Below are 13114 nucleotides of genomic sequence, written 5' to 3'. Positions count from 1 at the left end.
GCCGCTCCGCCTACGCGAGCTGCTCTTGCCTGCAGTATGAAACGGGTGTAAAACCACGCGGAAAATGCGAGCCGATCCTCTTTCTCTCTTCAAATGACCCGCAGTGCGCGCGCGGCACTCCGAAAAGTTGAACTATTTCCATCTCGATGCGGTGCTGACGCGTCTAGAAAAATGTTCGCGCCGCACCATATGCGCGTCACGACCGCGTCGCCCCTTATTTGCGTCTACGTTAAAGATAACGAATATGCACGCGGAAAAGACGCGAAATGTGAATCGGGCCTAAGTGTGTGGGGCACTTGAATGTGATTGGAATCCATCCGGAGTTGCGATAATAGAGTTCAGTTTTTTGCACAGATCAATTTATTAGCTTTATAAGACGCCAGTGTAACGTCACAAGGGGCAGGGGTTGCTTTTGTGCTGAATGTACTAGCGTTTTTGACGTTCATTGATTTGACTTTCAATCATTCAACCAAATGTCTTCATAAATATCTTCTTGATTTTTTTATTTTTGGGTAAACTAACAGCATCAAGGAATATAAAATTAAATTAAAAATACAATATCTGTTTTAATTAAATATCATGAAAAGGTACAAATACCGGATGCAATATTTGTGTGCATGTTTTAATATATGACCTATAAGTACCAGCAACAAAAACAGTATAAAGGGAACAAAAGGTTCCTTTATGTCCAGGTTGCAGTTTGTCCAGAATTCTGCTCCTAGGGTACTTACCTCAACCAGGTGCAGTGCTCACATTACTCCACTTCTACACAGTGATCACTGGCTACCTGTTTCCTCACGCATTCAGTTTAAGATTCTCCTGCTGACATTTAAGGCTTTGAACGGTCTTGCATCTGGCTATATCAAAGACCTAATTCACCTACTGTATATATACCAACTCGGTCTCTTAGATCATCTGATTTGGGACTTCTTAGCATCCCCAAGATTAGACTGTCCACTGCAGGTGGAAGGTCATTTAGTGTTAATGCTCCCAGATTATGGAATTCTTTCCCCATGTCGTTCCGTAACTCGTATTCTCTATCCATCTTAAAAACACAATTATCACAATTATACCTTAATATTTTTGTCCAGAAATATCTAAACATCCTTAATACTAAAAACTCTTTATTGTGTTTACTCAACAACTAGATGGTAAAGTAAGCATGTCAAAGCAACGGCTTAAAACACAAGGATGACAAGCAAAGATAAAAGCCTTTGACCCAAACAGAAGATGAAACCAGGTGTTGAAGGGTTCACCAAAAAAAAAAAACATTATGTCATCATTTCTTGCCTCATGTGGTTCAAAACCCGTGACTCATTCCACATTTAAAAAAATGTTTCAATGGTTTTGTGTCCATGCAATGGAAGTCAATGTTGGCCAATGTTGTTTGGATACCAACAGTCCTCTGCAGAAGAAAGAAAGTCGTACAGGTTTGGAATAACATAAGGGTGAGTAAATGATGGAAAATATTGTTAAACAATTTAAGAGGCTCACTAGTAATACCATTTACAAACTCTGACCATCTTGGCATGACACAGATCTTATTTTGTTCATAGAATAATAATATTTTCCTGACTTTTATCTGCGTTCACGCTGTTCTTTGTATTGTGCCGGGTTCATTGTGTGTCGTGATGGGATAATTATCATGACGCTATGAAAGGTTGAACTGATACCAAGACCTTTCTGAAAGGCACTTTACCATAAGTCTGGCCGCACTGTAATGGAGCTCTGGGTTACTCACTTCACACTGACCACAGCTCTGTCTTTGACCCGTCGTGTAAGAGGATGCTTGTCTAAAGAATGTGGGTCAAGTGAAGCACCACCCAGCTGATAGCATCAGGCTAAGTGGAGGTTAAGGTCTGTTTCCTGTCCTCTCTTTGACGCAGATAGTAGATATTTGTTGTTATGACAGTATTACCAGCATTCTCTTGTCCTTGTTGTGTAAATATGTAAACATGGTTAAGGCATAAAATGGCATTTTCATTGTATGTGTAATATTAATCTATAAAAACACACAATTTCAAGACTGGTAAACCTTAAATTCTTAAGGCCTGGATTAAAACCAAGACCTGGGCCAAACACTTTCCCCCAGTTTCACAGACTAGGTTTAAGACTAGTCCCAGACTAAAATGAATTTTGAGCTATCTAAACTGAAAATAACTTGTCCTGACATATCTTAAAATATGTCAGTGCCATTGTTTTGTCTCAAGATGCACATAAGTAATGGTTTCTTCTAAGGTATTTTAATAAAAGCGACTTAAATAGCCTAAATCAACTAAGGCATAGTTCTGGCTTAGGCTAAGCCTTGTCTGTGAAACTGGGCCTTTAAGTCTATAAATCAAGGTGTACTGTTGACCCATACCTACACAAAGACATGTTTTAATAAGACCTAGACCAAGTTTACATTTGTGTCACAGAGTTCCATTTCTGATACAATCACAACTATTTGTTTCTTGCTGCCTGGATGTTTTGTGCCATGCACAACCCATTGATAGGAATTTTTGCCTTAACTCATTTTTTTTTGCAGTCAAATGGTAAAAGGATGCATGGATATACAAGTGAACCATTCAAAAACAATTGATAGAAGAAGAAAAACTCTCCTTAGGGCAACATTTAGCTTTGGAGCATAATGTTGACGTACTGCATTGCATTCCTGAACAACCAGGTGGGATGGCACGACCTTGACAAACCCTTGGATTGACCCTTTTCACAATGAACCGAAAGGATTTAGGTAATCCAGTGAGTGGTTGGTTTCACTCATGATGATGTGTGACCCACATAATGCTGCCCATAATCCTTCTGTTCCTGAGATCCAGTGCCATGCGTAATGTAATCCTTTGTGTCTATTTCTCAGTGGGCATCATGTCCACTTACACATGAAACAGAGCAAAGCAGGTTTAACAACTGTTAGCTGCAGGTTTTAATCATATTTGGACCATCGAAATCCCATAAACGGTGACATCACAGCGTCTCTCTTCTTGAAGCTAAAAATAAAACCTTGAATTCAAAAACAAACAGGAAAGCAACCACAGATCAGCAAAACATGGCAGGACTACACACAAAAACACAGCCCTAAATGTATTTCTTCAACGCAACGTAGGATCCTCTCAGGTAACACTTGCTTCTTAATTCTCATCAAGGAGTTTGCATTCTGATTTCTTGGCAACTGGGAGTGGTGTAGCAATTTCACATTTTCATCTGAATCAAGCAGAACTCCTTTACGGGGTAAATCTAACACCTGACGTTACACTTTGATCCCTAGAGTAAGAACTCTTCCTTCCGGTATCACGTAGCGGTCTGCAGGCTAAAACTTGGAAACTCTCTGTGTTTCGTTCAGTTCTCTGCAAGCAACGCGCCTCCAAGCTGACAGCAAAACAACTCGCCTTTTGTGATGTAACTAAACAACACGATCAATGCTTTCAATCGAACACTTCTGGAAGTGGCAAAGACAACAGCCTTGAATCCATATCTTCTTCATATGGCATTAATGGACAGAATAAAGTACTCTGCTGGGGTGCGAAGCTACAAGGACGAAAGCCAGAAGAGTGCTAGGCAGATGCGAAAAGCATCTAGTTTCCCTCTTGAAGGGGAACCGGATGCCATTTGGGGTCACAGGAGTGTAAATATAACCCAGGAGGGGTGTGAAGATGGAGGGCCCTGGGTGGAGTGTGAAAAGGGGCCTCGGATGGGGCGCACGTGGTGAATGCTGCACAAGGCCAAATAAAGGGCAACATATGAGGTCAAGGGCCTCCGCTGCTTTCTGCTCCCACTGCATGTCAGCATTTTATTATCTGCACACGCTGTGCGTATTTTCATTGTCAGACTTGACAATAAGTAAGCCTTGACAAGTGACAAAAACGAAATGCAGCTTTTTAACAATGGGAGCATATGGCTCTCCTTTTTGCCAAGTGGTTGATGTCCTTAGGGCAACATCATGTTCACCCTGGGACAACATTTAAATTAACCAATCAGATTTCAGAAATAAGTTTACAGTTTATTTTAAATGTAATCTTCCAATCAGGATTAGGTGCTTCTAGACCATTGTTTTTCACTTATCATTTCCCTCTGATTTTAGGGGTAAGTTATGGTTAGGGTTGCGGTTTGGTGTGGGTTTAGGTTTTATTTATAGAAATGTTGTCCTTAGGTCTACAAAATATGTTGCCCTGAGGACATCAACCACTTGGCAAAATCAGGTCGAGCGGGAGAATGTCATGCAGTGCACAAGTAATCTGTACTTTTAAAAAACGAGAGTGCTCGTATAAAAAGGAATTACATTTAGGTCAAAAGCTTTGCACAAATCCCAAATAGCGCTTTAGATGCCAACTTTTTAGTAGCCGTGCTTTAGTAGCCTTTACTTGTGCATGTCCATGAAGTGCGCAAAGCTTTTGTCATTTCATATGGCTTCAATGAACCTTCAAAATGTCCTTTGGCAAAGCCCACAGTGATACAGATTTCACAGCGAGCTATTACCTGACAGTCTATGCACCATTACATTACCAAAGTGTGAACTCTGAGAGAACCGCATGGGTTGTGGTTGGCATTTGAGACCGAACCTATTATTGTTGATGAAGAGCTTATTGTCAGTGGTTCCAGGAATATTTGTTTAGCCATATAGTTTCCTGCAGGGGGCGTAGAACTTTCTGAAAAAAATGTCCATTAACACATTACATCATATTTGCATCTTTTTAACAGCACACAAGAATTTGAGGGAAAGGTTCGCCCAAAAAGAAGAAAATCTGGCATCATTTATTCCCCTCATAACTTTTGAAATAATGTATATGACTCTTACTTCTGTAGAACACAAAAGAAGATATTTTGATTCTTTTCTCCATACAATGTAAGTCAATTTTGTTTGGTTACCAATGTTCTTCAAAATATCTTATTTTGTGTTCTACAGAAGAAAGAAAGTCAAACAGGTTTCAACCCAGCATTGGATCAAAAAAGGACAAACCCAACCCTTGGGTTGTTTCAATCCAGACACAGTATAAACATTTTCAGGGTTCATTTAACCCAACAGTTGGGAGAACAGTTTTGACCCAACACTGGGTTGACAATAACCCAGCATTTTTTACAATGCTTCCTTACCGGACAGTCACTCTACAGTATTAGTCCAATACAACAATCCTTTCCTGATTTGTATGGCTCTCATACCGAACAAGATTCTTTCCCCTATACGGCTAACAACTCTAAACCTGTAAACACAACCCGGCTCACTGACTGGACAGTGCAGGTAATGAGACCCTTTGTGAACATATCTTTCACAGATTAGCTCTGCCACAGGATTTGGTTACCTGCATCTCCTTCATTTTCATTCTTATTGTACTTCATGTATGTCTGCTCTTCCTCTAGTGTGAGCATTGAATCCTACATTGTTTTGGCTGGAAATGAACATCGAGTGCATGCTGAATAAATTATGTTTATTATAATGAAGCTAGGCGTCTGCTAATGTGCCTTGGGAGATAAGCGAAGTAACGAGAGATGGGGGAGGGGCGAGAGGGCTCAAATCATCTGTCTATTCATACCCTACTGGTGTGGATGATAATGTGGGTTTAAGCTTCGTTGCGGGCGAGTAATGGAATTGCACTGAGGCCTGTGACGCCCCGCTGGGTAAGCTCCAGACTTCCCCCTCACCGACAACCAGACGGATCCAGTAAGCCATGATACGAGACGGCCAAGAACTGTGGTTGCCTCAGAGGTGGGGAAAGTGAGTTTCAGGTGAGGTGAGGAGTGTGAGAGGAAATCATTAACAGCAGATGAAAGAGAGCTACAATGAGTTTTTTTCCTAACTGGAAATGTGAACACACTCTTTTGCAAACCCCGTTGATCTGACCTGCTGTTTGCTGTCTACATAGGTAACTCCCTTTAAAGGCTGCTTTCTCACCAAAATAGAATAAATTGGAATAAATAAGGAATCTTTCAAGATTACATTATTAGAAATACATGCTAGGTCAAGTATTACAATTACTATTGACACTCATGACTCATACCTTAAAGCACAGTATGTAAGATTTTTACATTAAATATCCACACTCCACTAGCACAGTGTTACATATTTTGTTTACTGGTGTACTCACATTATCTTAAATGTTTTCAATAATGTTTGAATTTAAAGAAATGGCAACATAGAAAAGCTAATGTCCCAGCATCGCCCGTCAATAGCACCCTTTCACCCTTTAACTGCAGCGTTCGACATCATGCGGAACCGCACAGACTGATCGACCGACATCAGTGTATCGCAAGAGTGATTTTAAAGTAGTACTGTTGTATATTTTGAGGTCATACGCCAATCAGTCTTGTACACACTCTAGTCTCTTAAAAAAACACAAGCCACTCATTTGGCCTTAATTTTTAATGTAAAAGTTATAAGACTTCATTTCTATTACATCATTCATGAACATGATTTTTGAGTCCTGTCGGATTCATTTCCATCAGCAGTGGAAGTCAACAGTTCCCTTCATTCCACGCTTCTTTACAATGTCAATAAATGTACAATAAATAAACGTGTGACCGGGTTGGGACTAAATACACACACATATATTTACATTAACATGTACATTTAGTCATTTAGCAGACGTTTTTATCCAAAGCGACTTACAGAGAGTTCAGGGACCAATAAGCGATATGTCATACAGGAGCAATAATACAATAGGTGCTAATACAAAGTTACTAGTTTCAGCAAAAGCCAGAACAATACCTGTTGAGAGAAAGAGAGAGGGTTAGTGTGTTTTTTTTTTCCTCATTTGTCTGTCAAGTATTCACAGAAGAGATGGGTTTTAAGTAGTTTTTTGAATGTTGTGAGAGATGTGGTTGACCGGACTGAGTCAGGAAGAATGTTCCACCAGGAAGGAGTTGTGAAGGAGAATGAGCGGGAAAGCGATTTACTGCCCTCGTGAGAAGGCAATACAAGACGCCGCTGGTTTGCTGAACGCAGGGTTCTTGATGGGGTGTAGGAGTGTATGAGGGTGTGAAAGTATGCCGGTGCAGATCCAGTGATAGTCCTATAGGCAAGGATTAGTGAATTGAACCGGATACGGGCTTCAACCGGTAGCCAGTGGAGAGAGATGAAAAGGGGTATCACATGAGCCCTTTTGGGCTGTTGGAAGACGAGGCGTGCTGCTGCGTTCTGAACCAGCTGGAGTGGTTTGATAGCCTTTGCATGAAGACCAGCAAGGAGAGCATTGCAGTAGTCCAACCTTGAGATTACCAGGGCCTGGACAAGGAGTTGTGCCGCATGCTCAGTGAGATAGGGTCTAACCTTTCTAATGTTGATTAAGGCATATCGGCATGACCGCGTTGTTTTTGCAATTTGATCATTAAAGGACAGCTGTTCATCAAATACACTGAACAAAATTATAAACGCAACACTTTTGTTTTTGCCCCCATTTTTAATGAGCTGAACTCAAAGATCTAAGACTTTTTCTATTTACACAAAAAGCCTATTTCTCTCAAATATTGTTCACAAATCTGTCTAAATCTGTGTTAGCAAGCACTTATCCTTTGCCGAGATAATCCATCCAACTCACAGTTGTGGCATATCAAGATGCTGATTAGACAGCATGATTATTGCACAGGTGTGCCTTAGGCTGGCCACAATAAAAGGCCACTCTAAAATGTGCAGTTTTACTGTATTGGGGGGTCTGAAAACCAGTCCGTATCTGGTGTGACCACCATTTGCCTCACGCAGTGCAACACATCTCCTTCGCATAGAGTTGATCAGGTTGTTGATTGTGGCCTGTGCAATGTCGGTCCACCCCTCTTCAATGGCTAGGTTAGGGTAATGGCTCACCCACACGATGCCATACACGTTGTCTGCCATCTGCCCTGTACAGTGAAAACCGGGATTCATCCGTGATGAGAACACCTCTCCAAAGTGCCAGATGCCATCGAATGTGAGAATTTGCCCACTCAAGTCGGTTACGATGACGAACTTCAGACAGGTCGAGACCCCGATGAGGACAATGAGCATGCAGATGAGCTTCCCTGAGACAGTTTCTGACAGTTTGCGCAGAAATTCTTTGGTTATGCAAACCGATTGTTGCAGCAGCTGTCCGGGTGGCTGGTCTCAGACGATCTTGGAGGTGAAGATGCTGGATGTGGAGGTCCTGGGCTGGTGTGGTTACACGTGGTCTGCGGATGTGAGGCAAGTTGGATGTACTGCCAATTTCTCTGAAACACCTTTGGAGATGGCTTATGGTAGAGAAATTGATATTCAATTAATGGGCAACAGCTCTGGTGGACATTCCTGCAGTCAGCATGCCAATTGCACGCTCCCTTAAAACTTGCAACATCTGTGGCATTGTGCTGTGTGATAAAACTGCACATTTTAGAGCAGTGGTCACCAACCCTGTTCCTGAAGATCGACCGTCCTGAAGATTTCAGCTCTAACCCCAATCAAACACACTTGAATTATCTAATCAAGGTGTTCAGGTTTGCTTGATAATTACAGACAGGTGTGCTGAAGCAGGGTTTGAGCTGGAGTCTTCAGGATGGTCGATCTCCAGGAACAGGACCACTGTTTTAGAGTGGCTTTTTATTGTAGCCAGCCTAAGGCACACCTGTGCAATAATCATGCTGTCTAATCAGCTTCTTAATATGCCACACCTGTGAGGTGGATGGATTATCTCAGCAAAGGAGAAGTGCTCACTAACACAGATTTAGACAGATTTGTGAACAATATTTGAGAGAAATAGGCCTTTTGAGTACATGGAAAAAGTCGATCTTTGAGTTCAGCTCATGAAAAATGGGGGGAAAAACAAAAGTGTTGCATTTATAATATTGTTCAGTGTATGACTCCGAGGTTCCTGGCTGTTTTGGAAGGAGTGATTGTGATACATATACCGCACACACATAGACGGCACGTTATTACTGTCTGTTTGCCGGGCACCTTGCATCATATGTACACAGATCAGTGTAGCCTTTCTATGCATTGTGCGTTGAGTTTATAGGATTGTTGTTAAAGGATTGTTCTTTTATGTGCTTGATTTAAGTACCATTACGGGGTTTTGTTGCTTGTGTATCTATGTTAGCAACTCGAATGCTGCTCTGTTATGATATTATACGTGTTGTTTAACTTTTCCTTGTGTTATAAATAACCACAACACACACAAAAAAGAAATAACTACAACACCACATACATTAGAATATGATTTATTAAAACATTTGCCATAAATACAGGAAAACACTTACCCTTTAAGACTCATGTTGCAAAACCTGTGATGTTATCTGTTCAAGGTATTTATAGATTGTAAATGCACTATCTGAACAGCGCGGCCATGTCACGGTGGTATTGATCATAGATTGTTCCATTGTCCATACCTGTTAACAAGTTTATTTTCGCAGACATTATTTGGGTAATACATGCTGTGATATTGGAGAACAGCCTAATGCAAGTGTATGTTTATTAATAATATATGTGTATATGCATTTATATAATGTATATGTAAATCTGAGAGGTGGAGTAATGAAATGTACTTACCTGTAGGATGGTACGTTCCGGGGGGAGGAGTCGAGCCTATAAATGGCACCAGAGCACAGTGTAGAGTAGTCTAATGACATGAGCTGGTTGTTGAGATATGTTCAGATCTCTTGGACCTAGTTGTTGTGCCACGGTATTTTGTACATTTTTGTACAGTTTTGTTTAGTCTATTGCTTGCGTCACTGTGGAGACTCGCGCTAATTGGCACAAATAAATTCACCCTAAAAACCTATGCCGCAGTTTTCCTTGTCACTTGTGGCCTCCATCCACCAGGAGCATCCTAACAGTAACTACTTCACAATTGTCAGTGTTTAACCAAATACACATCAATGTTCCTTCAGTCAGCCATTTTACATTTTTTTGTTTGTGAACACATTTTATATATATTTTATATAACCTTTATCTCTCATTAAACTTAGACACATTTCTCTTAAAGTACATCTTTCACTTTTAGTATTATTTGTCACATACTGAAAGACATTCACTATTATTTACATGTGAATAGGTAGCCACAATTGGATTTTACGTTAATCTATAGGCTTACCATTCGTCATTTTAGAAAATCTCTTCACACTAAACTTATTACACACTATTACTCCTATACAAACATGTAGTTTGATATCAAACACATCTCAAAAGTGAACCGACATATTTTTACGTGAATAGTAACATATTCTCACTTTCTTTGTGAACACATACCTTAAATATAAGGATAAAAACAAAAGCACAACACTTTCCTCAGGCGCAGTTCATTAGCATCTGAGGTAAACACAGTGCGTCACCATGGAAACTGCAACACTTACTCCCTCTATTGGTCGGAGCTATTAAAACTCACTAACCGTTGTTAATTAAGGAATGTGAACCATAAAACTACCCCAAATAAATCTATTTTTACCAAAATTTCCATTGTGAACACGAATTGGTGTATCACACCATTATCAGCTTCACTTTGAAGAAGACCATTAAATACGGCTTTCATGCTTTGTTGCACCTGAACTTATCAACAGGAAAGATCATTTACACAAGCAACCATTTAACCACCTGCTAGGTGGTTGATCACCCCATCAACTATTGCATACCATCTGTCAGACATGAAGACATGCATTTACATACATACTTGATGTTCAGGAAGACAATATTTTTTTGGTATATGGTGCTTAGAATAATAAAACAATAATGCAATAAATGATATACTTAAATCAAGATATATTCTCTAAACAAGCCTTCGTACCATATGCAATCCTATGAAATTTTGTTTCTCAAGTAAATTACCCCAATGTTTAATATCTATCATGGTTAAACAGCAAAACTATTCTGAAATAGCCGGCCGAAGCTATTTCCCAACAATTTTCTTTTTCTTTGGCTCAGTATGACAAGCATACGGTAAATTGACTTTTTATCAAGTTAGCGGAGCACCGGTGTGTCGGGAACATTTCCTTTTGTCGCTATTCATTTTCTTTGGGTTCTGGCTTCATAATGGAAGCAAGGGAGGTTTCTCACTTTCTGGTCTAAATGAGATATCAGGACCTTAACACGAGTCCTGCCATTTGACAGGCAAAGCTGGAGTTATGTTCAGATTAAGATAACGTATCCCAGGACCTTCGCAGCATACTTCTTATTTAAAGTGTTCGGCTGATAAGCCAGGAAGACGTGATTCAGAGGTGGTAGCTTTTAGTTGCCCTGCTGTTATAGCTTGGGTGGGATCGAATGACAAGCAGAACATTTACAGCAGCTAAATCATGCTGCTGACAACACAGTTCTCTGTAAACTAGTCTTGCAGAGGGAGATTTTTGACCGTTGGCATAAAGTCTGGTGCACTTTGCAGTTTATTGCTGCCATGAAGGCCATTTGACAGAAATGTTGAACGACCAACCACAGTTTGCAATTTTGTTTTGTCTGCATGGTCTAATGTTTGAGATCACTTCCTTATTGTAAATAATATAATAGTTAACTCATTACAACTGTGGGACATAAATTGAATTATTTTATGAAAAATTTAATTGAATCAAAACTATGCCATAGTTTATCGCTTAGAATTAGCAAAAATGTAGTCTTTATCAAGCTCTGTCAGAAGGTAATTATGGCAAATAGTTTAGGAACTACACATTTGTTCATGTTTTGCCCTGTAGAGCTTGTTAATCGACATCACGCCCTATGTTGCATGTTGCAGTGGCGCCGCCATCTTGGGAGGATCGCTGCTAGTGTGTTCAATGCAGTGTTTTGTTTTTTCTTGTTTGATTAGGAAATATAACTATGGTAGGTCGGTCTTGCTGTGTTAAAAACTGCAATATAATTACACAGAGTCATTCCGGAAAAGCCCATGGTTCTTTCACTTTCTATTTCTCCATATATCATACAAAACAAGCAATGGTACATATCAAAACAATAATAGCAGTGGGGTATGATCCTCCCAAGATGTTGCAACATGCAACATAGGGCGTGACATCAGCTTCACATTCTCTATTGTGCACCTTTAATGGAAAAATAAAAATTTTGATTCCTGATAATTTAACTGTAGCTTTAAAAGTACACAATATGTCCCTATAGGTAGAATAATGGCTCATTTCCACCATGCAGTATGGTTCGGTATGGTTCACAATTATTTGTATTTCCATTGTCAGAAGTTGTGAATGGTACCAAAATAGCGAACCTTGCCGTACCACTTTTTTGGAACCTTTTCGTTAGGGTACCTAACAAAGTGGTGCGGTACCAAAAGGGTGGAGCTAGACTCACCGCAGAACATTGATTGGCTGACAAAGTAATGTCACTTGCGACTGTTTTAAATGCGTCCTTCGGATGAGACGTTAAACCGAGGTCCTGACTCTCTGTGGTCATTTAAAATCCCAGGATGTCCTTCGAAAAAGAGTAGGGGTGTAACCCCGGGCATCCTGGCCAATTTTGCCCCTATACATCATGGCCTCCTAATCATCCCCATATGTACTAATTGGCTTCGTAACACTGTCTCCTCTCCACCAATAAGCTGGTGTGTGGTGGGCGTTCTGGTACAATATGGCTGCCGTCGCATCATCCAGGTGGATGCTGCACATTGGTGGTGGTTGAGGAGATTCCCCTCCATGTAAAAGCTCTTTGTGTGTCCAGAAAAGCGCTATATAAATGTAACAAATTAATTAATTAATTACAATAAATATGGATATCAAGTCAATTTTTTACAAAATGTAACTTTGGCAAATTCAGAGATTAGCTCTACACAAAATGCTAAATAATCATGACATTGTGTCGTTTCCATGCGGCAAGTACAAACCAGTGAATCCAGACAACTGAGCCAATCAGATTCAAGTGCGCAGATGAAGAAAAGGCAAGACATTTTTGGGTGGAATGAGCTAAACTGTTATAAAGAAAAAGTTAAGAGCTTGGTTCCAAAATGAGATAACTCTGTTTTTAAGATTTTTCAAAAATCATGTTTTTTTATGTGCATTCCAATTAATATCAATCAAACTGCAGTTGGTTTGTTTTGATTTAAGCCATAATAACAAAAAAAATCACAGTTCCTATAATGGAATTAAGCAGAAACGTATGAGAGTGATTCTCTGAGAAAGGTTGTCTACGGCTTAAGGGAGATTGCAGAAGTTTTTAAGCTAGTGGGTTTCCTCTATCGATAAAAGCACTTGAGCTGGTTGA

This window comes from Triplophysa rosa, linkage group LG23, assembly GCF_024868665.1.
Source record: "Triplophysa rosa linkage group LG23, Trosa_1v2, whole genome shotgun sequence".
In the NCBI taxonomy this organism is placed as follows: Eukaryota; Metazoa; Chordata; class Actinopteri; order Cypriniformes; family Nemacheilidae; genus Triplophysa; species Triplophysa rosa.
This window is presented reverse-complemented; position numbering follows the sequence as displayed.